Source organism: Delphinus delphis, chromosome 6 (assembly GCF_949987515.2).
Source record: "Delphinus delphis chromosome 6, mDelDel1.2, whole genome shotgun sequence".
Lineage (NCBI taxonomy): Eukaryota > Metazoa > Chordata > Mammalia > Artiodactyla > Delphinidae > Delphinus > Delphinus delphis.
The window spans coordinates 108,532,104-108,556,001 of NC_082688.1; the positions used below are offsets into that span (position 1 = coordinate 108,532,104).

Here is a 23,898-nt window from a genome sequence, read left to right on the forward strand (position 1 = left end):
CTGGCAGCAGTGGGGAAGAGTAAGTACACACTCTGAAATAAAACAAGGGTGACCTGGATAAACAGGCATCGCTTTACAACTCATGTCTGTTTTGGGAAAAGAGAAGTGCTTCTCCATCACTCCAAGTTATTCAGTCTACAGATGGTTGGATGGTCTTTGATGGTTTTATGGCTTGACTTTACCTTTTCTCAGCTCTTCCTGGACCAGTGCTCTGTATGCTGTAAGCATACATCTCTCATTATTATTAGAGGTGACTGAACCTAGTCAAACACAGATTTCTATTTGGGAATATATTAGAAAGATATTTTTCAGTCAGCCATTCAATGTAAACCTCTATTAAATACCCACTTTGGATTTAGCAGTATCCTAAAATCTGTAGTAAAATTGTGCAAGGAGCAAAAGACATAATTTCTGCCCTCAAGGTACATACAGTTGAATTCATTTGTATTTTATATGCTTCAAGTGTGAGTTAGAACACTTGTCAGAAAATTAATGCAAAGCATCTTTGTTTCTTAAAATGACTTTTTGGGTAAGGTATAAAAACTGGCCACTGTACAAAGCCTATACCTAGTTTTTTCTTTTAAAAACTCATATATATGTGTATGTGTGGATATGTACGTGTGTATGTATGTATATTTGTGTGTATAAAGATAGAGAATTAGCTAACATATGAATAACTCAAGCGGATTTTTACAGAGCATTTATACATATTTATGCCTTTTGAAATACTGCCTAACACATGCATCTGAAAACCAGAGATGATTTGAGACAGTCATCTTGGCTCCTCTGGTAAATATTTTCTGATTTACAGTTTTCCGTTTAAGGAAGGATTGGGGCTGGGAAACTATACAGTGATCAAATGATTACCTAAAAATGTCAGTGAAGAATCAGATAACGTACTTCTAATTGGATAAGTCAATGCGATAGTGAAGGAACATCTTGCTCCTTAGGACTACCTAATTCTATGCATAATAAATCTTATATTTTAAATGTATTGCAAAGCATAGAGTACTTTCCCAAATATGATCTCATTTTGATTTTGGTCCAAACACATATAAATATATTTCTATTACATATGCATGTACTAGATTACACATTCATATCAAGATAAAACAGAATATACTCATATATTAACAGTTTCATTTGATGAAATATAACACACAGAAGCATTTATTTTTTGTCTGTTTATATATTTTGTTTTTCCCTTGGCATGAGAGTTTAAGATATGATCATTTAGAGATTATCTTCACAACGTTTAACCCCCAAGGTTTTCTGGGTGTCCTTTATTCTTCAACTGAAAAGGACAATTCTTGGAAACATGTAGTTTTTTCTATGATATAAAACAGGCAGCCCCTTCTGTCTTGTCTAGAACGACACTGCCAGAACTAAATGCTGTGCCAACATTTAGTTTCGCTGATCACAAAGGGGAACAGCAAACAAAGGTGGACCCACAGTTAGCTGTACCCACACCTGGAAAACCCCTTCCAGGGCTCGCCCCACCGTGGGGAAACAGGGCCATCTTCAAGTCTACCTTTATAGTTATCGATAATCATGACCACTGGAAGACTGGGAGTCTAATCTTAAAAAGTGAAGACTGGGCTTCCCTGGTGTCGCAGTGGTTGAGAGTTCGCCTGCCGATGCAGGGGACACGGGTTCGTGCCCTGGTCCGGCAAGATCCCACATGCCGCAGAGCGGCTGGGCCCATGAGCCATGGCCGCTGACCTTGCGTGTCCGGAGCCTGTGCTCTGCAACGGGAGAGGCCACAGCAGTGAGAGGCCCGCGTACCGCAAAAAAAAAAAAAAAAAAAAAAAAAGTGAAGACAACATCTAAGCTAAATTCACAAAATCACAGCTCTAATATGGAACATTAAAGGAATAAGCAATCACTGATAAAAACTAAAAGAAAAGATTTCCAGGCTGGAATAGAAGCGTACGCAAGCTGAGATTTTTAAAGCCAAACTTAGTATCTACCAACTGTTTAAAAGGAAACAGGAAGTGCAAATACCTCATAATTCTGAGGCTGTCCTACTGGTGAAAGAGACTTGGGATTTTGTGCACTACTGAAATGTTTTTAGCTTAGTTGTTAATACAGGTCTACAAAGCAAGACTCACCAACATTCTGTTTCTTCATAGCTTCTTGATATGTCACAGTACAAACGTCCGAGGAAAGTATACCTGGAAAGAGATGGACAACAGTGACAAATTTATTTTTGGAAATGACAGATTCGATTAGCTGTATGCTCTGTAGTCACTGAGAGAGCACGCAAATCTTTACAGAGGTGCTCTTTTCCTTTAGGAGTATGTGCTTATGAACTACAGTGAACATTCATCCTGAAATGACTGAAACGGAGAAAATATTAGGGAGTTGAAAGTTGAAGTTTGTTTCCTCTTGTCTGTTGGATCCTTTTGGGTCACTATTTAAGGGAGTCCAAGACCATCACAGAAAGCTAATAGCCTTTAGAACTCTCAGATCATACTGATATTACTGATGGGAGAGTTAAGCCAAATTGCATTCTCAAAATGGTTCTGGGAACACACCACTTCCAGTAATGGTCCTATCAGCCAGACCTAAAAGCAGAGGGAGCAGGGGATGCACTTAAAGGCAATTATCCATCAACATTGGAAAATATGGTTACTAGATTAAGAGAGTTGGGTTCTATGCAATATATCTTGATTGCAGCAAAGCAGTTGATACAACATTATTCAATTTGCCAGCTAGATTAATGTAACTTGGTTTAGGCAGAAGTATAGTCAAATGAGCTACCAGCTATCCAGAGGGCCATAAATAATAGATAACAATAAACACATTTGTTTTACATGCTCCTAATTTAGTTATTTTCCCCCAGCGCTCTCCTTGAGTTCAGAACATGACAGTTATATAATATATGCCACCCTCCAGTTATCTTTTCTTAAGATCTTTTAGGAATCCCATCTGTTCCATAAAGTTGCAAGGACCAATTATACCATTTACCATCAACAACTCCCATTAGTCAGGGCTTCCTTCATTTATCCATATTCAGTTTTCAGCTTCCCCTTATATTTCTTTTTGAGGTCTGGACTTTCTCTTAATGTAAAATGTCAAGAGCAGAAGTGCAGGGCAGTGGAAATACCCTTTGCTTCCACACAAAAAAAGCTACTGACTGTGGCTTCTCTGGGGTGCTTTGGTGGAGATGACAATGACAGGAAAGTTCAGTATAGGCACTGCTTTTCTCAGCTAGGAGAATTTTCTGTAACTTTCAGGCAGTGGAACTGGCACAGTTTCTAAAAATATTGAATCATTGTTTATTATATTAGAAGGAAGACAAAACCCTTGATTTTATCATTTAAACTACTGAAAGTAAAGTTTAAAAAAAAATTGGGGGGTTGAAATATACAAAAAAGTGTGGTGATTCTCAACAGACATGTCTTCCATGGTGCATAAGGCGGGTAGTGGGAGAAATATAAGAATCCCAAGAGAGTGGGAGGCAGGGGCAATTGTGGGGCTGGGAAGCTGAGGGTACCGCCCTCGCTGGAGGGGAAGCAAGAACATACTTATCTCCATCATATTCCCTCTTTCCATTCAATGCTGGTATCACACAATTGGCTGCCTTGGGAAAGTAATACGATGACATTCTTACATTTGTTTTAGAATGTTAGAACATTCATATTAGGGATTTACCAAATGTACTGTTTCTGCTTCCCTAAGTTCTCCGAAATGGCATATAATAAAAGATAGAGATTCCTGCCTCTTCTCTACCTGAGACGGGAAAAGGCAAAATAACTGTGGCAGAAACCTTGAGAGAGAGGCACTACTGCCATTGAGTTTTAAATGTAGCTGAGAGTGGGTACAGCACAGTAGAAAAACTTTACTTCCTCACTACTTTTTTTCCTTCAAAGCTTTATTCATACAAATAAATAACCGATAACTAACTACTGATGTGATTTTAGGCAAATTACTTAATTCTGAACAGTTTCCTCATCTGTAATACATTCTTTTAATTGCTGTATCACTCTGAATATAATTTGGCCAGGTGGGCTGTGTGTGTGTTTATGTTCTAAATACTTTCCCCCCTTTTGATTATAAAAATAGGCCATACTTATTATCTCAAAAATCTGAAAATATATAAAGTATACAAATAAAACTAATGAAAGTAATTCTGCTAATGTTCATACTTAGGTTACCTGTTTGTGTATATTATTGCCTTGATTTATGTTAATTTATTTTCATTGTTGCATTCTACTTTTATCATCTTTTTCTAACATTCAAACTTCCTTCCTTGGTTTCGTTTTCTAAAACAAATTATTTCATACTTTTACTCAGATTTCTTAGTTCTATAGTTCTGTTCTTAGTCTATAATCCCACTGGGACTACTCTCTCTTAGTTTTTATTTAAAGAGCTTCAATGTTTTAAATTTATTGATTAATCTTATCAATAATTCCCCCCTTTACCTTCAAGGTTTTATCTTTGTCATCATTTCCTAGCCTTAAGAATTTAATTTTTCTTCTGGTTGGTTTTCTCTGTTTGCCTCTCCAGGTTCATTCTCTGCTATCCTCTGCCCCATTTTGTGCCCTGAGAGGAAGAAGATGGGGTGATGGAGGAGAGAGTTCCCTTTTCACTTGGCCACACTGTTCCTTTCCCTGGGCTGACCCCCCCTCCGTGGAGGATGACCTTCACGGTTCAGGAGACAAAATTTTTAAGACACTCCTTCCCCTTTCAAGTCTAGAAGTGGTCGTGGTCCCCACTTTTCACCAATCCCTCTGGTTCTCTTCCCATTTCTCTGTCATTGACCCTTCTTTAAACGTCTTCCAGTTAAACACTTGTAGAATACTATTCATTTCATGTTGATGTGGTGATAGAAACAATCTTTATCCCATTGATCTTTTTAAAAATGTTAAAAGCTTTTGATTTTTTGCATTGTAGTTAAATTCTCTTATGCTAAATAGTGACTGCTTTAGACAATGTTAAATCTTCTCATTTTACCATACATTATTCTTATCTCACTTTTAATTAGCTATACGTTAACACATTTTAACTTTTTCTTCTCTGATATTGTGCTTTATGTTCAGGTTTTATAATGACCTACAAAAAGCATGAGTACAGAGAGTGACAGCAACAGAGAGACCTCACACTGCAAACAGGAGGCTGGAGGACCTCTCCCTTAGTTCTCCCTATAGCCTTTTATCCAGTTTCCTCAATTGATTTCTAATCCCTTTTATAATTATTTCCCTAAAAAAATACTAACCCTGAGATGCACAGGGACCTACATATTAAGTCTCCATAGGGCAATTTATTCTCTTTATACAAGTTCTATACTTTCTAACACTATGTATTTTCCATACTATGCAGTCTTTGTATTGAAACCGCCTATTTCCATATCTGTGGTCTCTGACATGTAGAACCAGTGGTTTTGGCAAAGTGTATCATTGTGTTACAAACAAGCACAGCCTGACATGAACCTTTATCCTCCAGGACTAGAGGGAGGATAAAGAACTGCCAGGATGCACTGAAGCTCAGGAGGCTGGCTGGAGAGGGAGTAGCACTCGACATTCCAAGATATGAAATCAGCTGCAGAACAAGCTGAGCCTGGAAGAGCTGAAAATGGCTCACGTAGGGATTATGGTTCTTCATCTGCTGATTCTGGCAAGACAAGGTGGAAGGCTGCTTCAGAAGGACTGGAAGTGAACTCTACTGCTCACAGTGAGAGGTCCGGCGGAGTCCTACACCGGCCAGCCGAGTCACGGGGAGAAAGGGTTAGAACCCTTCAGATAGCTGACTGAGGAAAGTAGAAAGAATCAAAGAGAAGCCACCCACAGCTGGACGGACCTGTCCTTCTTCAAGAACTCATTACTTCAAAAATTTTAAAAAGCACCTCCCTGGAGCTTATTAAAAGAAAGATGAGGCGATTGACTAAAGAAAGCAAGACGAGATATTTAAAGAATCTGCTTTGTATTTTTCAGTAAAGTCACTGAACAATAATGACTAGAAACAAAATAAGAAACGCAAGAAAAGACAATGTGTTGATAAAGGATTCTTTTGGTTCCAGCCAGCCAAAAACGGGGTTAATAGAGAGACAGAGAGAGATGCTGGGGCAGCTCAGTGATACCAGGTCTGGGACGGAACCGCGCAGGAAGAGGACCCCGTGAGCTCTGCCCAGGCTGCTTCTCTCTTAATTCTGCCCTCTGCCACCCCCCCGCCCCCACCCCGGTCCGTGCATCAGTTTCATTCTGCTCTCTCAGTGCAGGCAGACCAGGCCACGTGGCGTGGAAGGTGGCCAGAAGCACACACAGGGTTTACAGTTTAAAGGTCCGCCTACCCAGATAGAGCCTAACTGGTCTCTTGCCCTCAGGGAAAAGGGACTGATTTGCCCCACTTTTCATCTGGCGCAAACCAGCCAACTCCTAGTGCAACCTCTTTGAAGGAGTAGGCAATTCATGGAAAGGAACAGGCCTGTGATACAATAGAGCCCACGAAAGATTATCGTCATATGGTCCTAAGGAAGGACATATGAAAAGATAGCTGAATGAGATCGGGAGAGAACAGGAAGGAATTTCAGTTATGATCCAAAATACAGTTATGATCCAAGCTTGAGTTTACTCTGAATAAATCAGAATAGACAAAAGAAATAAAAAGTAAGCAAAAAGATTTAACAATTCTTTTTAAGTCTTTTAAAATAATTGTTTTACTTTGTTTTCAGAAGTCCTCCCTTGCTGGTTTTCCTTAGTTTTTACATATCAGAACCTTCTGAGTTGAACAATTAGTTTATTTATTTCAACTTTTTCTTGTTTACTATTCAGAATATTTCAGGCTGTTAAAATTTGCTTGTATGGATGGATTTGGCCTCATCTCATAAATATTTGAAAAAAAAATCCTCATTTGTTATTTGCTTAATATTATGTGATTTCAGATGAGGATATATATATATATATATATATCAAGATGTTTCTATTGAGAAATGCTTATTAATTCCTTGATATATTAAATTCTAGACAAAGACAGTGACCTGTACGAGATTCAGCTTTTCAGATTTAATTTTCATTGGGGTCTTAATATATCAGTTATATTTATTAATTCCAAGCATACAGCAGGTTTATAAGAGAAAGATCTAAATATGCATGTACTCTACCTTGTCTACTTATTCAAATTCTCTGAGCTTTGTTTTGGTTTTGTTTAGTTTTTCAGGGAGTGTTGGCCTTTTTTTTTCTAAACTCATCAAAGGCTGAAAGAGCTCTTTAAAAGACCTCTGCGACAATTGTAATTCTATTTTTCTTTATAGAGTCTGATGTAGTTATTTGCCTCATAAAGATCTATGACTGTTAATTTTCATGATGAATATTATCTTTTAGAGTTATTATGAAGATTAAATAACACAATGCTCACAAAGCACTTATTCAGTAATTGGTATATAGCAAATGCTCTATAAATGTTAACTCATTATCGTTTCCTAAATCAGTAATTTCTGCTTTTATCTTTATTAATTTCCAGCTCCTGTATTTTTCCTCTTTCTTAAATTGAATGGCTATTCCATTTGTTTTAAATCTTTCTTATTTCATAGTGAAATCCTTTAAAGCTGTGGATTTCCCTTTAGCTATATCCTGTGGGTTTTGCTGTAGAGTATTCTTATGCTTATTATCTCTAAATAACCAGAAATTTAACATTTTGTTCTATTTTATTTTAGTCCAGAGATGTTGCCATAAAATATGCATTGCAGGAATCGATTAAGATTTACTCTGTGACCAAATACATATCCATTTAAAAAAAATATTCCATGGGCATAAGAAAAAATGACTTTTCTGAGTTTTTATGATGTAGACAGTTCATATATCACCTTATATTCTTTAAGTTCTTTATATGCTTCTATAATTTTGTCATCTTAATCACTGTACTCAATTTCTGTGAGATAAGTTTTACATTCTCTCCATCACCCCTTAGTTATATCTTGGCTACCTGTAGGACCCTTGAATTCTAGAAAGCCATAAACATTTTTTTTTACTCTGTTGCAGCTTCCTGAGTTGCAGCGGGAATATCTCTCCCTTTTCTGACTCATGATTGGTAAATCTTCTCACTACGTGGAAGTTTGAAAGATTTTCTTTTTATCCTTAGAGTTTCACAAAAATGTCCAGGTTATGAAGAATGTCTTTTGTTGTTGTTAATCTGGCCTGCTAATCAGGAGACTTGATCTAAAAACTCAAGTCAGAAAAATAGTCTATTATTTCTTTGACTATTTCTCTTTCCCCATCTATTTCTTTATCTGTTTCTGAATTCTTGGGTTATTTGATCTCCTGGATCGATTCTTCCATTATGTTTATCTTTTTTCTCCTAATTACTACTCTTTATCTTAAGATAATTTCCAGTTCATTTACCATATTATTAATGAGGCTTTCATCAGTATCCATTCTATGTTTTTACTGCCTCTGTTGAATTTCTAAATTAAACTTATTATAATTTTTACTAGCAAAAAATTCTTTATCATTCTAAGATTTCTTCTCTTTTTTTGTAGAACTTCTCCCTCAGATCTCATTGAATTATTTTTAGTTCTTTCCTGCTTCCTTCATTACATTACTGCCATAAAACTTTCCCCTATTTCAACGGGATCTATGTGTTCTAACTATTTCAATTTCAGTTCCATCCTTAAAAGTGTGGATTACTCTTAAATGTTTGGTCGTTTTTCATTTTCTGATTACCATTGATACTCACCAGGCCAATGAGGAACATCTTAGTTATTTATTTCTTCTGAACTCATTTAACTTTGTCTATAGGAAAGCCTGGTAGTGGAGGGTGAGCAGATGGGGAAATAAAAGTTACAAATCTGTTTCTTACTTAGAGGGCAGCACCTAGGGAGCCAGTGGGTTGTGGCACTTCTCAGGAAAGTTCAGCCTTAGAGAGTGATTGTCGTCCTGGTTTTATAAGAGTGCAACGATTCAGTATGGAAGAGTTATTCAAAAGAAGCTGTATCAGCAGCATTGGAAAGTTTCTCCCTTGAGTCTGTATAACAAGTAAGCAAGACATCATAATATTTATTAAGAATTGCTCAGAATAGCTGGACCTCCTGAGGAATCCACTGGGTTAGTTGTCTTCACTCCAGAATTTACCAAGGCGTTAGATCACCATCTCTCTATGGAACACTCTGCAAACTGTGCAGCAGGTGGGCCTGAAGTGTTCTCACCTGTTCTGCATCACAGGAACCCAAAGGCTGCAGACTGCAACAACAGGTCAGTCTCCTTCCCTTCCAGGACCCATTAGCCAAATGGAATTATTACCTCCTTGGAGAGTTAAGAGGAGGAGAAATCAAGAAATCAAACACTGTATCAAGTCCTGTTTCCTCCCAACCCACCATAGTGTACTGGAAAAAATAGGATGATATGGTTGCATTATAATAAACTAGGACTAGCCTCAAAAGATAACTGGCTCTCTATTTCTAGGAATTTCTCTATGAAAATTCTCTATGAAATTCCCCTATGAAAGCAAACCTCTGGATCGACTCGTTCAAAGCCAGAGTCATAATTTTCTTGGATGTGCCCCCAACATTTAACTGGCCTCTTACTTAGCATCTCTAAGAAATAATGTAGCTTCACAGTTTTGGCAATGCAGACCGGATATGGTCAGTGACATGGCTTTTGGGAAGAGGAAGGATGAGGGCCCCCTGGGTGATTAATAGCAATGTGTTATTTAGAGATTCACTCAGTTACCTTGAGCACAACTACTTTATTGAAGGGTCTACCATAAAGTTATACTTCAATAGATGCTCAAAGGATATCTTTCTGAAAAAAAAAATCTGCAGCCACAGTTGAGTCCAAATGTTAGTCGATGCCTCATCTATGGCTTCCCACTAGAGTTTGGTGTCCCCTGGGAATTTGTCCCAGGGGGCCAAATCTCTCTTACAGCAGCTAAGACTCAATGGAAACAACCCTCTTGAGATGTTTTACTGTCCTTTCTGAAAGGCTTTCAAGGCTGGCACAGTAGACGGCAAAATGGTGGAGCTATACGATGGACCAGATGTTGCCCCTCTTCTTTGAGTGTTACACACTGCCACCTCTCCTCTCTCACCGAACCAGCCAAAGGTCTACAATTTGCCTGTTTTCTGCTCATACTGGGTGCCAATTTCCCACTTTTCACACTAAATGTGAATATCACTGTCACTGCTATCTGCCGGCGGGTGGAAACTTCACCCACCCAAGATGAATCTTGGTCCTAGGTTCCACATTCCACAAACACGTAACTGATGGCCAGATGGGAAAGAAGTCCTCCTTTCCTGTCACCCTGGCCCTCTGCCCCCGCCAATCGTATAGTCAACTTGGCAATAAATGCTGCCCTTCTCTTCATTGCTTGTTAATGAAGGGGAATTGGGGATTAGAGTCTGTCTTTAAACCCAGTTCCCTGTGGTCAACCTGCAGCCACCTCCCCAGTCTCCCCTCATTAACAAGCAGTGAAGAGAAGGACACCATTTATTGCCAAGTCGACTGTAGGATTTGGTCCTGTTCACTTCTAATTCCCACAGACTTCCCTCCCTACGTTCCTGGGAATTGGGCTGAGAGCGTCTCCCCCTCGCCTCTTCCAGAACATCCTGGCAGTATTCCATCCTCCTTGCGCAGAAGGTCAAGAAATGTGAAGGATATGAGCTTTGACCTGACTTATAAGCTAATAAGTTAGCCTGCCGCCGTTTCATGGATGCTGGAAAAAGATACAGTTCTCCCGAGTCACAGACAAAGGACTTCATTGCTCAAGGAAATAGCAGGAGTCCCAAAATCAATGTTTGCTCTTGTTTCCTGAGCCCCCAGTCCTCCGGGGAAACTCAAAGAGAGCCAGGAGATACACACAATGGGCTGCGTTACAGGGGACGAATCTGTGCTTAAGGTACGGAAGACGCTCTCTCTAACCCCCAAGGCTGTTCTTCACCCAGACATCCCTAGAAAGATACTCTGCAACCTAGGTGGCAGGTACTTCTACTCTCAAGGTATACAGAAATGCAAGAAGCCACAGATCATTTTCTCCCCAGAAGGAATTGATCAAGAAGGATTGTCCTAATGAACACTTTGTGATACTTTCAAAATATAAATCAGCTCATGTTACTTCCTTGCTCCCATGACTACCAGTCATGCTTACGAACAAAATCCAAACTCTTAACCGTGACCCCCAAGGCCTGACATTCCCTGGCCCTGGCTGTGTCTCAGATGCCATCTTTCTGAATCCAGCACTCTGTTCCCCTTGCAGTACCTGGACACCAAAGCACTCTTCCATCTTGATGTCCGCTGTTGCTGGATTTGTACATGGCTCTGTCCTTCCCTCACTGAGGTCACTGTTCAGATGTAACCTCCTTGGAGAAGACTTACTTGAGTACTCTGAAGTTAAGCCCCACTTGCTCTAATCCTTCCCCTCATTATTTTTTTTCAGCACACTTACCTCCACCTGCCAAATCCAGGTCCATTAGCTTATTTCTTTGTTATCATCTCCCCCTCTAGACTGTAACCTCTCTGAAGCTGGGGACTTCGGCTAGTATGTCCCCTGACTTAGATCAGAGCCTGCCAGCCACTTGACAGTCCCTCGGTTAATATCTGTTAAATGAAATATGATATTTTCAACTGCTTCTTTCTTCATTAAAAGGACTGCTCATTTGCTTACTCTTTATAAGCCAATATATAGTGAATCAGGCCTGACATACCCGGAAGCAGAGACATTTACAAAGATTGATTCCTTGTGAAAAATGTTACTTTCAGTTTCCCAGAGTGTGTGTTTATTCCTGCAGATAGCCAGTCGACAATGAAGCTCAGAGTACATGTCTGGACTACTGCAATCACGCCCTAGCTGGTCTCTCCCGACTTTCATTCTTGCTACTTGACAACACACTCTCCCTAGAGCATTAAGAGTAATCTTATTGCCATAAAATTTGCATCACATCACAGCCCTCTTTCAAAATCTTCAATGCATCCCATCGCATTTAGAACAGTATCTAAAGTCTTAATGATGAGCTTCTAAGTCATATCCTAGCACCTAGCTGTCAAACAGACAGGGTTTAGGGTTGACAAAGCAGCTGGAAATTTAGGAGCGAAATCCTGGAAATGAGAAAGTTGCAGAAGGGATGACTCACGGAACCTGAGCATAAACTCCCTCAAATTCCTGGATAACTGCATCTACACATATGTGGGGATTACTGCAGGGGGCTCGGGAAACAGCAGGCAGAAACAGGAGAGGAGTCTGTCTTGGAAAGACAAAGTACACTGGGTGAATCTGGGAGTTGACGGCCCCTTCAGACTTCAAGACAGGAGATTACTAGTCACACAATGAGCCATAAGCGCAAATATATTACTAATAAAAAAACATAAGCAGAAACTCACAGACAAAAAGGGAGAAATAGTTAAATCCACAATTATAATTGAAGATTTTAACACCCTTCTCTTAGTAGTTGACAGAACAACCCTATAAAAAATTAGTAAGGATGTAGAAGATCTAAATGACCAACCATCACCAAATGGACAGTCATAGAACATCACACTTAATGACTAAAAAATACATAGTTTTTTTCAAGTGAACGTGGAATGCTCCCCAAGTTAGATCACATCCCGGGCAACAAAATAATTTCCAAATTGATTTTAAAAGATGTAAATTTGCAGAGAATGTCCCCTGATGATGAAGGAATTAACTTAGAAAGCAATAACAATGCCCTACCTAGAAAGACACAAAATATTTACAAATTAAGTGGCCCACTTTTAAATAATTCCTGGGGCAAAAAAGATATCACAAAGGAAAAAAAATATATTTTGAACAAAATAATAAGGGAAATGTAGCATATTAAAATTGTGGGATGTGGGGGCTTCCCTGGTGGCGCAGTGATTGAGAGTCAGCCTGCCGATGCAGGGGACGCAAGATCGTGCCCCGGTCCGGGAGGATCCCACATGCCGCGGAGCGGCTGGGCCCGTGAGCCATGGCCGCTGAGCCTGCGCGTCCGGAGCCTGTGCTCCGCAACGGGAGAGGCCACAGCAGTGAGAGGCCCGCGTACCGCAAAAAAAAGAAAAAAAGAAAAATTGTGGGATGTGGCAAAAGCAGTGTTTGGAGGAACTACATGATTATAAATGCTAATATTAAAATTTTCCAAAGGTCTCCATCTCCTACAATTGCAGCACAAATTCCCAAGTCTGTGGTGTGGCACGTTAGGCTCTCATGCCCTGGCTCTGTCTCAGACATCTGATCCTTCTCGGCCTCTCTTAATAGAAGCCTTAGGACTCCTTCTTAACGCCATACCTTTGCAGCATTCTTGGTGGCTATCCTCTGTGTAGAAAGCCCTCCTGATTCTCTTATTTCTGAAACTTTTCTTGCAAAATTCAGCCCAGGCAATGTCTCATCCATGACCCCTCAGGCTGAGCAAACATCCTCTATTCCTTTATTTTTTGCTTCAAATACAGCAGCAGAAAACTTTTTGTTTCCTTTTGCTCTGTTCGGGGTGGGGCGAGGTAAGCACCCCAAATTTATTAGAGAATTAGTCTTCCTGATGTTATTTTTATATGTCCTCATCACGCTTTCCATTCATCTTTGGCTATACACCTAGTTGGGTTTCTTTTCAATGTTTATGCTTATATTAAAATTTGTTGAGGTCATGTATTATCACACATTGTAATCCTAACCTATTTATACCTCCCTTTTTATTCCTCATCAACTAGAATTGCATTTATGGGGCCTTCATAACTTCTCAAACATTTTAGACTCTTCCAGAAATTCATGTTTGGGGGTCAAATTTATTTTTTCTCTGAATGCTTTTGAACTCTGCTCTTCTGGCTCTCTGGGTACCAAATGTAACCATCTCCATATTTTCACTTGCTGGCTGTCAAGGACTCTAAGATGAACTTACTGTTTGTTTTTTTTCTGGGATTTTAACATTTCTTTTTTGATAACCAAGCAGGTTTTTCATATTGGTAAGAACTGCTGCAGAAGTTTGTTTCTACTGGTTTTTTATTCTAATTTCTGGGAGGTGCAAATGATACCAAAAGCAACTTAACTTACAAGTTCATTAATATCAAGAGCTACACTGAGACATGGATTCCAAGCAGGCCCCTGTTTGGTATTCCTCAAATTAACATTTGCTAATTATTTGTTCAGTATTTACTTGGTTGGGAGTGGGGTGAATAAATTGATTTTATATAAAAAATGTTTCAATCTTTATATTCAAAGTTATGTATTAAATGTGCCATCTATAAGCTATATTTTTTTAACTTTTAATTTGGAAATAATTTCAAACTTAAAGTTGCAAGAAAAAGAATCATATAGAGAATGCCTGGATAGCCTTTACCCAGGTTCACCTATTAACTTTTAGCCCCATTTGCTTTATTATTTGTTATCTGTCAATCTATCATCTATCTGTATCATCTATCATTTAATACCTCTAATCTGCCAATCTAATCTGTCCATCATCTATTTACATATTTTTCTGAGCCATTTGAGAGCATATTTCATGTATTATGGCCCTTTACCCCTAATACTTTAGGTGTGTTTTTTAAAAAAGAATAAGGATATTCATTTATGTAACCACGTTCTGTAATGTATTTAACTGTTGTCTAATTCCTCAGCTGTATTCCAACCTGTCAATTGACCTAATAATTTCCCATATAACATTATTTTTCCTCTAGCAAAGGATCACTCTAGGATCTAGTATAGCATTTAGTTCTCATGTTTCTTTAACCTCCTTTGACCTGGAACATTTCCACAGCTTTTCTTTATCTTTTAACAACATTGACATTTTTGAAGTATAATCCCCCATTTAAAAAACAGAGCACTCTTCATTTTTTATTTGTCTACTGTTTCTTCATTATTCGATTGAAGTTATACAGTCTCAGCTGAAATATCACATAGAGGAAGCTATATCCTTCTCAAGACATCATGCCCATCTGCCTCTCATTGGTGGCGTTAACTTTGATGATCCTATCAGGGTGTTGTCTCATTTCTCCATTGTATAGCTATTATTTTTTTTTTTTTTGAAATGGGACAGTTTTTTAATGAGGTTCTTTGTAAGACGTTCAGAACACGACTTTGTGAGGATAAATTCCGTTTGCGAGAGCAAACACAGAGCAGAGGTAGCCCTGGAGCTGAGAACAGCTTTGATTTTTTGCAGAATTTGTGAGTCCACAGCTTTCTGATGAACCTTGAGCTGCTCTGTAATCTCGTATTTCTCTCTCTCTGTGTCGAAGATCTCACCTTCCTGGTGCCTGGGCTTACGCAGCTTCTATTTGAAGTAAGCGTCAGTGAGCTGTTCTGGGATTTTCACACCACTGATATCAATTTTGGTGGAAGTGGCAAGGACAAATTTCTAGTGTGTTCTCCGCAGAGGAACTCGACTGAGGGACAGAGGCCCAGTCATAAGTAGCAAACCACTGCTCAGCTGCTTCAGGAAAATGACCCTCTTGCCTCTGTGGCGCTCAGAGAGGCAGATCAGAATAGTCCCAGGAGTGATGCGAGCGCGCAGTTTTCTCACGTGCTTACTGAAGGGTTTTTTGCTGTGACTCAACAGCTTTCGAGGCACATCTTCAGTAGGATAATATCTAGGCATTTTGCGAAGTTTAACCACCCGGGTACCACCATTCTTGTCACCACCAACTGGTTTTGTGACAGTAGCAAGAACCTTCACTTTTTTCTTCTTTTCCACCTTGGATTTAGCTGCTGAATACCTCCTCTTGTACAAGGCCGTTCCGGAATACATAACCGATAGGGAATATCTGCCAATTCCTCTGACCAGGACAGGGTTTTGGCAGCAGCGGGGCTTCCCCTGCTTCACCTTGTTAACCTTGCCACCACCATCAGCCTTCTTGGCTTCAGGTTTTTTCTCCTTAGTATCTGGCTTCTCAGCATTTTCACCCGCCATCTACCAATACATATATTTTTAAAAAGGCATTTCACCAATTATCTCATAGCTATACAGCGATAGGCCTACCAGACTACAAGTTCTCATCCTCTTTCTACATCCTTTTCATCCCTCCCACTATAAGATATAGGCCTTCCTCCAAATCGCCACACATCTGCAGCAACATTCATAGTTAACTTTTGGGTTGTCTCCCCAATACAGTACAACCTTCTTGACGATTTGAATATATCTCACAACTATTATTTGTTTGCTACATATATTTAGTGGTCACAAGTCCCTATTCCATTATTTCTGTTTTTGCGAATTAGAAATCCTAGACTTAGCTTTAACAATCTCCCCAGCCAGGGAGCAGTGAGGCTGGAACTTGAAACCATTTGCTTTCAGGACTTTTCCTCTTATCAGACTGTCTCATTCAAGAAATTCGGTTTAGGAGGGGAAGACACACACACACACACACACACACACACACACACACACACACACACACACACACACACACACACACACACACACACACACGGCCCAAACTCAGGCCAAACTGAAAAAAGTGCAAAGCCCAGGAGACTTCCAGCCGCAGACGTGGGAAGATGAGAAAAACTGCATTTGTCCTCAGCTTCAAATCCACAACGTGGCGGAGACGAGGTCGGCGTCGTCTTTTGGAACCCAGGTCCAGGAATCGGAGCGCGTGCAGCCGCCCTTGTCCCTGCTGCCCCACTGGCCCGCTAGGGATGCCTGGAGGGGCCCTGTTTCCCCAGCCCCGGAGGGTGGCGAGCAACCGCAGCCCCGGGGCCTCTATAGCATCCCATCCCACGCTCTTCGTGCCCCACCGTTAAACCCAAGCGAGAGAAATGAAGCGTCTGGGAGGCCCCCCCAAACGGCCCTGGGAGTGTCCGATCCCTGCAGTTGTTGACTTCATACCCTCCCGGTTAGGATGGCGAAGAATTGGGATCCTGAAATAGAGTCCTGCAGAGAGGCCCTGCCATTCTTACCTTGCAAGACCCTATTACTTTTTTTTTTCCTTGCAAGTAATAGCAATTTGTGGAGAAGAGTTTCAAGTCCATGCAAATACTCTGCTCCGCATCAAATTTCCTCCTCTTGATTTAGCTCCCATTGATGATTTTTGCCTGAACTAGTCTTTGGCTGAAAAATTATGATTTTCCAATTCTTTATCACGCCCTCCACATTTACCAGTTGTCTTGCAATATTCTATAAGAGCCCCCCCTTCACTTTTCCTCCCTCCTTCCTTCCCTCCTTTCTTCCTTCTTTCCTTTCTTCACTTTATTATCTACTTATTATTGGTATGGACTCATGGTTCCACTTTTTCAACTATCTATAATCTATTGCTGTTCCTTAATTATTGTGTTCCTCATATTTTTCCAGGTTTCTCCAGTTGAAGCCCCTTCAGGGTGGGTCCTGTGTTCTTGTGACATGCCTCCTCATATTTTGAGTGCTTTCTTACTTTCTGGAACATGGTTTTCCCTGTTGTTCATTTACCCACTGCCTCAGTCCTAGAATCAAACATTTCTCAAGGAAGCACTGGCTTCTTTTAGAGCATAATGGCATTAGACCCCAATACATCTGGGCACTAGGTCTACTGATTGCTTCTGCGTGTCTTTGCTTCTAGGAAAACTAAAAAGCATGTGCATTTATATACATGTATACATATGTATACATACACACATATATACACACAGACATATGTGTATATATGTATGCATACGCACACTCCAATACACACACACGCACACATATATGGTTATTAGAAATCGTGAGTTCCTACAGGGTTGCCACCTCTATTTCTGGCTGGTATATCCCTTCTCCCACTTGAGATCTCTGGCTCCCAGTAATGTAAATACATTTGCTTATTTGCTCAATCCTGTGATATACCTAATAGAATGGCTTCCCTTATATCCTTACAATAAACAAATCTATTATACTAGAGGGAGTTCAGAATTTGTTTGCAGTTTTCTCTCTCATCTGTCCTGTCTGTCTGCCCAAGACAGGACATACGGTCAGATACCACATTTGTTGATAACTTAGATTAGTTCTCTACCCTCCTCCAGTGTGACTGTGTTATTCATTTGAAATAGATCCTGGTTTATTTATTTCTATTTGCTTTAATATCAGGAACTCCCTTCTCATCCTTAATTTAGTTTTACTTTGTGATTACTAACAACATTAACATGCTTCCAGAAAGTCAAAATTTACAAAAACTCAGAGAATTGTCACTCCTTTCTGCAGCCCATCTCAGTTCCTGCCACACTTTGTGGTAATCAACCTCATTGTCTGCTGGTTTACACTTCCTGTGTGTGTATGCTTTTTTTTAAAGGTAAAAACAAGTAATATGTATGCTTTCTTACTTTCCCTTTTTTCTAGCACAAAAGTAGTGTACTGTATATGCTGTTTTGCATTTGTATTTTTCACTTCACAATGTGTCCTAGAAATCACTGCATATGAATTCACAAACATCTTCATTTTCTTTTTCTTTTTTTTAAAAATGGTAGTATAGTTAATTTACAGTGCTGTGTTAGTTTCAGGTGTACAGCAAAGTGGTTGTTATACATATATATGTATACATATATATATATATTCTTTTCAGATTCTTTTCCATTATAGGGTATTACAAGATCTTGAATATAGTTCCCTGTGCAACACAGTACGTCCTTGTTGTTTATCTATTTTATATATAGTAGTGTATATATATTAATAACTGCATAGTACTCCTTTGAGTGTTTGTAATATGGTTAATTAAACCAACTCTTATGCTTAGACATTTAAATAATTTCCAATATTTTGTCATTATAATTGCTGTAATGAATACTCTTGTGCATGCATATATATATATATGTGTATATATATATATATTTTTTTTTTTTTATTCCTGTAGTTGGAGGTGTATTTACGGTAAATTCTTAGAATGTTAAATGAATAAGTCGTTTTGTTAGATATTGGCAAAATCCATTCTGTAAGTATTGTGCATTTCCACCAGTTATGTATGAGAATGTTAGTTTCTCAACATCATCATCAGAAGAGTGCATTTGTCAAGCTTTGATTTTTTTGCCAGTCTAACCTGTGAGAAAAAATATTTCTGTGCAATTTAATTTGAATTTCTCTAACTTGAATGAAGTTAGACATGTTTTCATATGTGTAAGGGTTATTTTTAATACCTACTTTTGTGACTTGTCTGTTCATGTCATTTGATTTTCTTTTTTCTGTAAGATTTTTGTTCTTTTCTTCAACGGTATAACTTTTTTTTGTATTAGTGAAATTAGCTTTCTCAATAGTATTTTTGCAAATATTTTTTTCTCAGTTTGCCCTATCTTTTGTGTTTGTTTATGGCATCTGGATTTTTTATTTTTATTTTTTTAACATCTTTATTGGGGTATAATTGCCTTACAATGGTGTGTTAGTTTCTGCTTTATAACAAAGTGAATCAGCCATGCATATATATACATCCCCATATCTCCTCCCTCTTGCATCTCCCTCCCACCCTCTCTATCCCAACCCTCTAGGTGGTCACAAAGCACCAAGCTGATCTCCCTGTGCTATGCGACTGCTGCCCACTAGCTACCTATTTTACATTTAGTAGTGTATATATGCCCATGTCACTCTCTCACTTCAACCTAGCTTACCCTTCCCCCTCTCCGTGTCCTGAAGTCCATTCTCTATGTCTGTGTCTTTATTCCTGTCCTGCCCCTAGGTTCTTCAGAACCATGTTTTTTTTTGATTCCATACATAAGTGTTAGCATACAGTATTTGTTTTTCTCTTTCTGACTCACTTCACTCTGTATGACAGAGTTCAGGTCCATCCACCTCATTACAAATAACTCAATTTCATTTCTTTTTATGGCTGAGTAATATTCCATTGTACATATGTGCCACATCTTCTTTATCCATTCATCTGTCGATGAACACTTAGGTTGCTTCCATGTCCTGGCTATTGTAAATACAGCTGCAGTGAACATTGTGGTACATGACTCTTTTTGAATTATGGTTTTCTCAGGGTATGTACCCAGTAGTGGGATTGCTGGGTCGTATGGTAGTTCTATTTGTAGTTTTTTAAGGAACCTCCATACTGTTCTCCATAGTGGCTGTATCAATTTACATTCCCACCAAGAGTGCAAGAGGGTTCCTTTTCTCCACACCCTCTCCAGCATTTACTGTTTGCATGAGCTACTTGTAAATTTTGGAGATTAATCTTTTGTCAGTTGCTTCATTTGCAAATATTTTCTCCCATTCTGAGGGTTGCCTTTTTGTCTTGTTTATGGTTTCCTTTTCTGTACAAAAGCTTTTAAGTTTCATTAGGTCCCATTTGTTTATTTTCGTTTTTATTTCCATTTGTCTAGGAGGTGGGTCAAAAGGATCTTGCTGTGATTTATGTCATAGAGTGTTCTGCCTATGTTTTCCTCTAAGAGTTTGATAGTGTCTGGCCTTACATTTAGGTATTTAATCCAATTTGAGTTTATTTTTGTGTATGGTGTTGGGAGTGTTCTAATTTCATTCTTCTACCTGTAGCTGTCCAGTTTTCCCAGCACCACTTATTGAAGAGGCTGTCTTTTCTTCATTGTATATTCTTGCCTCCTTTATCAAAACTAAGGTGACCATAAGTATGAGGGTTTATCTCTGGCTTTCTATCCTGTTCCATTGATCTATATTTCTGTTTCTGTGCCACTACCATACTCTCTTGATTATTGTAGCTTTGTAGTACAGTCTGAAGTCCAGGAGCCTGATTCCTTCAGCTCCTTTTTTCCTTCTCAAAATTGCTTTGGCAATTCGGGGTCTTTTGTGTTTCCATACAAATTGTGAAATTTTTTGTTCTAGTTCTGTGAAAAATGCCATTGGTAGTTTGATAAGCATTGCATTGAATCTGTAGATTGCTTTGGGTAGTATAGTCATTTTCACAATGTTCCAAGAACATGGTATATCTCTCCATCTGTTTGTAGCATCTTAAATTTCTTTCATCAGTGTCTGATAGTTTTCTGCATACAGGTATTTTGTCTCCTTAGGTCGGTTTATTCCTAGGTATTTTATTTTTTGTTGTTGCAATGGTAAATGAGAATGCTTCCTTAATGTCTCTTTCAGATTTTTCATCATTAGTATATAGGAATAGAAGAAATTTCTGTGCATTAATTTTGTATCCTGCAGCTTTACCAAATTCATTGATTAGCTCTAGTAGTTTTCTGGTAGCATCTTTAGGATTCTTTATGTATAGTATCATGTCATCTGCAAACAGTGACAGCTTTACTTCTTCTTTTCCGATTTGGATTCCTTTTATTTCCTTTTCTTCTCTGATTGCTGTGGCTAAAACTTCCAAAACTATGTTAAATAACAGTGGTGAGAGTGGACAACCTTGTCTTCTTCCTGATCTTAGAGGAAATGGTTTCAGTTTTTCACCATTGAGAACGATGTTGGCTGTGGGTTTGTCATATATGGCCTTTATTAGGTTGAGGTAAGTTTCCTCTATGCCTACTTTCTGGAAGTTTTTTATCATAAATGGGTGTTGAATTTTGTCAAAAGCTTTTTCTGCATCTATTGAGATTATCATAGTGTTTTTATCCTTCATTTTGTTAATATGGTTTATCACATTGATTGATTTGCATATACTGAAGAATCCTTGCATTCCTGGTATAAACCCCACTTGATCATGGTGTATGATCCTTTTAATGTGCTGTTGGATTCTGTTTGCTAGTATTTTGTTGAAGATTTTTGCATCTATGTTCATCAGTGATATTGGCCTATAGTTTTCTTTCTTTGTGACATCTTTGTCTGTTTTGGTATCAAGGTGATGGTGGCCTCATACAATGAGTTTGGGAGTGTTCCTCCCTCTGCCATATTTTGGAAGAGTTTGAGAAGGATAGGTGTTAGCTCTTCTCTAAATGTTTGATAGAATTTGCCTGTGAAGCCATCTGCTGCTAGGGTTTTGTTTGTTGAAAGATTTTTAATGACAGTTTCAATTTCAGTGCTTGTGATTGGTCTGTTTATATTTTCTATTTCTTCCTCATTCAGTCTCAGAAGGTCATGCTTTTCTAAGAATTTGTCCATTTCTACCAGCTTGTCCATTTTATTGGCATATAGTTGCTTGTAGTAATCTCTCATGATCCTTTGTGTTTCTGCAGTGTCAGTTGTTACTTCTCCTTTTTCGTTTCTAATTCTATTGATCTGAGTCTTTTCCCTTTTTTGCTTGATGAGTCTGGCTAATGGTTTATCAATTTTGTTTATCATCTCAAAGAACCAGCTTTTAGTGTTATTGATGTTTGCTATTGTTTCCTTCACTTCTTTTTCATTTATTTCTGAACAGACCTTTATGATTTCCTTCCTTCTGTTAACTTTGGGGTGTTTTTGTTCTTCTTTCTCTAACTGCTTTAGGTGTAAGGTTAGGTTGTTCATTTGACCTGTTTCCTGTTTCTTGAGGTAGGATTGTATTGCTACAAATTTCCCTCTTAGAGCTGTTTTTGCTGCATCCCATAGGTTTTGGGTCATCGTGTTTTCATTGTCATTGGTTTCTAGGTACTTTTTGATTTCCTCTTTGATTTCTTTAGTGATCTCTTGGTTATTTAGTAGCGTATTGTTTAGCCTCCATGTGTTTCTATTTTTTACAGATTTTTTCCTGTAATTGATATCTAGTCTCATAGCGTGGTGGTCAGAAAAGATACTTGATACGATTTCAATTGCCTTAAATTTACCAAGGCTTGATTTGTGACCCAAGATATGATTAATCCTGGAGAATGTTCCATGAACACTTGAGAAGAAAGTGTATTCTGTTGTTTTTGCATGGAATGTCCTATAAATATCAGTTAAGCCCATCTTGTTAATATATCATTTAAAGCTTGTGTTTCCTTATTTATTTTCATTTGGATGATCTGTTCATTGGTGAAAGTGGGGTGTTAAAGTCCCCTACTGAGATTGTGTTACTTGTCAATTTCCCCTTTTATGGCTGTTAGAATTTTCCTTGTGTATCCTATGGTGCTCCTATGTTGGTGCATAAATATTTACAATTGTTATATCTTCTCCTGTATTGATCCCTTGATCATTATGTAGTGTCCTTCTTCGTCTCTTGTAATAGTCCTTATTTTAAAGCCTATTTTGTCTGATACGAGAATTGCTACTCCAGCTTTCTTTTGATTTCCATTTGCATGGAATATCTTTTTCCATCCACTCACTTTCAGTCTGCATGTGTCCCTAGGTCTGAAGTGGGTCTGTTGTAGACAGCATATATATGGGTCTTGTTTTTGTATCCATTCAGCCAGTCTATATCTTTTGGTTGGGACATTTAGTCCATTTACATTTAAGGTAATTATCGATATGTGTATTCCTATTACCATTTTCTTAATTGTTTTGGGTTTGTTATTGTAGGTCTTTTCTTTCTCTTGTGTTTTCTGCCTAGAGACATTCATTTAGCATTTGTTGTAAAGCTGTTTTGTGATGCTGAATTATCTTAGCTTCTGCTTGTCTGTAAAGGTTTTAATTTCTCCATCGAATCCGAATGAGATCCTTGCTGGGCAGAGTAATCTTGGTTGTAGGTTTTTCCCTTTCATCACTTTAAATATGTCCTGCCAGTCCTTTCTGGCTTGCAGAGTTTCTGCTGAAAGATCAGCAGAAGATCATGGGGATTCCCTTGTATGTTATTTTTCCCTTGCTGCTTTTAATGTTTTTTCTTTGTATTTAATTTTTGATAGTTTGATTAATATGTGTCTTGGCGTGTTTCTCCTTGGGTTTATCCTGTATGGGACTCGTTGCACTTCCTGGACTTGATTAACTATTTCCTTTCCCATATTAGGGAAGTTTCAACTATAATCTCTTCAAATATTTTCTTAGTCCCTTTCTTTATCTCTTCTTCTTCTGGGACCGCTACAAGTCAAATGTTGGTATGTTTAATGTTGTCTCAGAGGTCTCTGAGACTGTCCTCAATTCTTTTCATTCTTTTTTCTGTATTCTGCTCTGCAGTAGTTATTTCCACTACTTTATCTTCCAGGTCACTTATCTGTTCTTCTGCCTCAGTTATTCTGCTCTTGTTTCCTTCTAGAGAATTTTTAATTTCATTTATTATGTTGTTCATCATTGTTTGTTTGCTCTTTAGT

At 38.6% G+C, this 23,898-nt stretch overlaps 1 pseudogene; it reads right to left on the reverse strand.

The window, feature by feature from the left end:
* Positions 1-14,978: 14,978 nt before the first annotated feature.
* On the reverse strand, positions 14,979-15,820 carry LOC132426815 (large ribosomal subunit protein eL6 pseudogene; annotated as a pseudogene).
* Between the last annotated feature and the right edge of the window lie 8,078 nt (positions 15,821-23,898).